We start from the raw sequence: 5,331 nt of genomic DNA on the forward strand, positions 1-5,331 counted from the left end.
AGGAACTGAATGGGGATTAGAGACACCAGATTTAACCATTTAGCTAAAATTTCAAGTTTATTTGCATAGTACTTCCCATTTATCGCTAATTACTGACTAGATTTGATTTTAAGAACTGAGTTTAAAAACAAATATTAACACAAACTCCTCACTCACCAAACTCAATTGTTCAGTTTCCTCAGCTACAAAATATCACCTGCCCTTCCAACTTTATGGTGTCATAATTAGTTAAATAATTTATTTATTAATTAAATTTAACTAATGCCTTCAGTTCTGTCTGTGCTTTTTTATCTTCCTTATTTTGTTTAGTATTCTACTTACACTTATTGAAATTCCTTAGTTTGCCGGATTACTATTAAACACCTACCTGTTTCCAGAGATTGGTTTTTCTTTCTGTAATCTGATTCAGAACTGACAATTGGCGGCTCCTGTATACCACAGTCCTGTAAACCCTCCTCCATGATCTTATTGAATGGAGGAGCAGGCTCGAAGGAGCGAGTGGCCTACTCTTTTTCCTTGTTTGTATGTTTATGTGTACTCCCGTCCATATATCCCACTTTCCTGTATTTGGCCTCTCTTCCTGTATACTCCAGTCTTATATAGCTTACTTCTATATATCCCACTTATGTATACCTAATTTCTGTATCCCTAACTCCCACAGACCTCAGTTCAGTCTACTGTGCTGTCTTCCTGTATATCTTAGTATTCTCTGTAATCTGTTCACCTCCTATATATCCAATTCCTTTATATGCTGTCCTCACTATTTATACTCCACTCTCACTGAAATCTCTCTCTTTATACTCCCACTAACGCGTCTTTCTTTACAGCCCCACACTCACCTTGCTGGAGTCTTGCTTGTTTCATCCCTCTATACTCTCTCATAGCTCACTGAGTCCCAGCAAAATTGAAGTCAATGGGACTGAGGGTGAAATCTCTGAACCTGTTGGAGTCATATCTAACTCAAAGGAAGATTGTCGTGCACAGGCAGGTCTGACCAAATGTGTCTTGTTCATATCCAGGTTGAATTACTGCTGTATGTAGTACACAATGTTTAGAGATCACTGGTTCACAGAAATCAATAGTAAATCCTCAGCTGTCACCCTTCAGGAATTGGGCTATGTAACAAGTGAATGGGGCACTCAAAGGAAAGAACACATATACAGTCTATTATCTGTATCATGTCAATAACTTGTCATGGCTGGAACTTTACTTTTGAACAAATCACATCCTTTTTCGTGAAAAAAGACGTATACTTGAAGCCTCTAAAGAAACAATAATATTCTGGTTTTAAACCTCTGAGGATTAGGTTCTGATTACTGTTCTGTGTCTGCTGTGCAAAGAAAGCGGCATTGCCACATTTACATAAACAACACAGGAAATCAGTCATTCACCGTTGCCATGGTAGCACTGGGGAAATCCATTTTATTAAAGTTCACTGTGCCCCTCTTAGGAACATTGCAAACAAAGAGCTGGAATAACAGAAGTAGACCGGGTGCAGATATAATAGAATAACTCTGGGTTTTAGTATGGGCAGTCTTTGCTGCTGATGTTGGTCTAGCTGGTAGTCTTGTTCAGGAAGCGCCCCTTCATTGCAGCAGCTGGGAAGAATATCAAAGTCACACAGAGGTTTCTGTTAGTGAGGGTGGAGGGAAGCAAGCCCTGAGAATGATTTTATCATTTATTTAATATTTCAGACGCCTAGATGAATTCCTTTGATTACTTCACCTAATGCTTCAAGTGAAGCTCAGAGAGCAGAGCATTGGTTGTAAAGTGTGGTGGAATTGCCACAGAAATAAGCTGGTGAAAGGAACAGTTGTAAGGAGGGAAGCACAAGGCATACAAGAGAGAAGGGCTAAATGAGAGAGAAAAAGAGGCAGAGAAGGGGAAGTTACAGCAGCTAGAAAGGGGAGGAAGTGGGAGACCTGCTGCTTCCTGTAGACAGAATGATGATTGAAGACAAAGCTGGGTGTGGACTCGTCTCACAGGGCTGCTGCCTACACAGCTGGTAAGCTTGGATTCTCCTGCATATTTAACCAATTTTAAGAAGAGAAGAGTGAATATCTGTTCACAGTTTAATGAACAAGGTAAATTAGCCTTTTTTCTTTCCTGGTTTTAATCCTACACTGAGGAATTTTGTTGATTACTGTATTTTTTTTGTCAAAATAGACTTGATTGTATTTGGGACTACAGATGTTAAAGATCTGTGTGTATTTCACAAACCGATACGATCAACAACTGTACAATAACTATTATTGATTATTTTATAGTGTTGGTGCTAAGAAAATGTAATGCTTTTAGTCTAAAAGCTTGCAGAAACCAAGTATGTAGCTGTTAGCAAGGAGAAGAATAGCTGTCCGCTGTGAAGGAAGGTAGAATGATTTAATTTTAATTCATTCAGTGTGATTGGGAATTTGTGCTATATCACTTAATGCCGATTGTAAATTTTATACAAAACAACACACAACAACAATCAGCAGCTCAGTTCTTCTGATAACACAGTATACCACAGAGGAGTCAGTATGGATTTTGCTGTATGATTTTTTTCATGTTCATATTCTCATTGTAGCTAAATGTCTGTATTTATAAAATCATTCTTCAAACCAAAACGCATAAAATAACAGAACAGTAGAGTAATAATACTTATAATAAAGAAATTTTTTAATATCAAAATTACTGTAATTCTGAGAGCTGTTGAGATGACTACACAGGGCAATGCAAAATCAACCAGTTTTTTTTCCATAATATCACAGCATCTGCATTGAAAAGTCCATCATATAGAAAAAAGGTGTTGATTTGGTTGCCAGTAATAGCATTTAATTAGTAACTACGAATGCTATTTTTATATGCTGTGAAATCACATGACTTATTTAGACTGCACCTCCTCCATTTTATTGAAGAAAATGTAGATACCTTAAAATTAATTCAGAGTGATTCATAGCTGTATACTACATTAATGCTTTTGAATTCTATAGGACTGTGTCTTGAAAGATGATAACTAGGCATTGAAGAAAGGATAGTTTCTGATGTGAAATACCAGTCAAATAATTTGAAGTAAAAGCAGAACATGCTAGAAATATTCAGCAAGTCAGGGAGTGTCCATGGAGTCATACACCCGAAACTCTCCACAGCTTCTCTCCACAGTTTTCTCTTCACAGCTGGTACCTGACAAGCTGAACATTTCCAGTTTTCTTTTAAATATTTTATCTCAGGTTTCCAGCATCTGCAGTATTTTGCATTAGAGATAAATAACGTGTTCTCGTTACTTTATGGAAATCCGCAACCATTGAGAATTTTACATTTTTACTAGTGAGCTGTATTGTGTGTTATAGGTCATACAATTCCCAAACATATGAAAAAACAAATATTAAATATTGCAGACAAACTTGTATCATAGTAGCCTAAGTTTTATATAGCCGCTAATTGGCTTTTATTGTTGTGTAATTTGAGACTTGTTTAATCAATTGGTTCCATGTTCAGTCTTAATGTGCTCAGGGGAATGCAACAGTTACGCAAATGTGAACCAGTTGGGAAATTATACACACAGTAGTCTCTGAAAGTTTACAGCCCAATGGGATTTCCATTGCCCCTCCTAATCTGAGAAAGAGATTTTCTGTTGCCTGTTATAATGATAGACACTTCAGAGTCAAATTTCTGTTTTTGACAGTACATTCCCTACGATCAGTCTGTTACATGGAAATATTAGTGAAATCCAATAAGCATTTGATCTTAACATTTAAATCAGCTGCCAGATTTAGCCTGCTGTCAAAAGTTTCTTTTCTAATGTTTAGACATGTTAACTGGACTAGATTATTGACCAACACTACTTATTAAGTTATTCCTTCATGTTACGTTGTTAACTGAATTATGAATCCAATAATTAAACTGTAGCACTTATTTCATTGTCACAAGGAGGTGCAATCTGATATAGATACCAATACAAGGAGTCTACAACTATGGCCTCCCATTGTCCATCAATTGTTCATTCTGTATTGATGAATAAATCACCACCAGGTGTTTGAATTGAATTAGATATGATCACAATGGTTCATTTATAGAAGTACAGATGTTGCCTTTGACACAATACCATCCTGTTTGATTGTAACTGGTACCACTCTCACTCATTACTTTAGTGCCATTTTCAACAACAATAGTATTAGTTCATAGTCAGAGTTATTTACATTCAAGAATAAATTGAATGTTGGAAAATGATACCATATTATAATAGTTTTGTGTATACAATGATCAGTGTATACTTTTTTTTATTGTAAAACAGATAAGTTTAAAACAAAGAAGAGCCACACCCTAATAAGTGCTTTTAATCTAAATGCAGAAATTGTTGTGGCAGAAATAGACATTTTTAATGGTCATAAGATGCATCACACTACATGGATTTATATAGGAAAACAAAGAGCATAGGACTCAGAAACAGCCATTTGGTCCAACCAACCCTATCCAGAGGTTATTTTTAATTTTTATTCATTTATATTCCTATATTTCCTCATTTAAATCCAACTCTATAAACCTCGATTCTCTTCTCCCCTCATACTTTTTGCTTCATCACTCCATGAGGTATTGAGTTCCACAGTCTCATTACTCATTGGTTAAAGAAGTATATTCTGAATTGTATATTAAATTTCTTGGCTACTGTTTCATGTTGGTAGTATGTATATTATGCCTTCCCACAAGCGGAAACTTCTCTTTGCATCCGCTCGATCAAAGTCTGATGTAATTTTCGACCTCTATTCTCAGCATTCTTTCTTCAAGAGAAAAGAGACCCAGCCTACTCAACCATTTTGATATATCTCCCCATGCATTTTATTGTCATTATTTGCTGCTTCTCCTGTACCTCAATTTTTTTTGTAAATATAGTACAGAACTGCCTGCAGTACTTAATGTGGTATAACTAAGGTTTGACACAGGTTGAGCACAGCTTTCTCACTTTTCAATTCTACTCCTCTAGAAATAAAGCCTGTTGCTTGGTTTGTCTTCTCGAAGCCTTGCTAAAGGGCAGTGCAACTTTTGTACTGATATATTTGTATGCCTTGAATCCTTTTCTCCTCTTTCTCCAACCTACGCTGTCCAGGTTTTATTCTTCCCACCACAATGTACTACTTCACATTTATGTGTTGGGCTTCATTTGCAAATGTTTACCCATTTTGCAGATTTATTAACTTCTTCCTGCAACTTATGTCAGCCCTCCTCCGTATTGACTACCAATCCCCTCTCACAATTTGATGTAGTTTGCAAATTTAGAATAGGATGAACACAGCAGGCCAAGCAACATCAGAGGAGCAGGAAGGCTGACGTTTCGGGCCTAGACCCTTCTTCAGT

At 36.5% G+C, this 5,331-nt stretch overlaps 1 protein-coding gene across 1 annotated transcript in view; it reads left to right on the forward strand.

Moving 5' to 3' along the window:
• Positions 1-1,450: 1,450 nt before the first annotated feature.
• The window catches only part of LOC109930667 (guanine nucleotide-binding protein G(I)/G(S)/G(O) subunit gamma-2), a 79,917-nt gene continuing 76,036 nt past the window's right edge, over positions 1,451-5,331 (forward strand). The window contains exon 1 of the mRNA XM_048600205.1: positions 1,451-2,084. The gene's annotated coding sequence lies outside the window, so the exon portion shown is untranslated. The remainder of the gene's footprint in view (positions 2,085-5,331) is intronic.

Source organism: Rhincodon typus, chromosome 8 (assembly GCF_021869965.1).
Source record: "Rhincodon typus isolate 14 chromosome 8, sRhiTyp1.1, whole genome shotgun sequence".
In the NCBI taxonomy this organism is placed as follows: Eukaryota; Metazoa; Chordata; class Chondrichthyes; order Orectolobiformes; family Rhincodontidae; genus Rhincodon; species Rhincodon typus.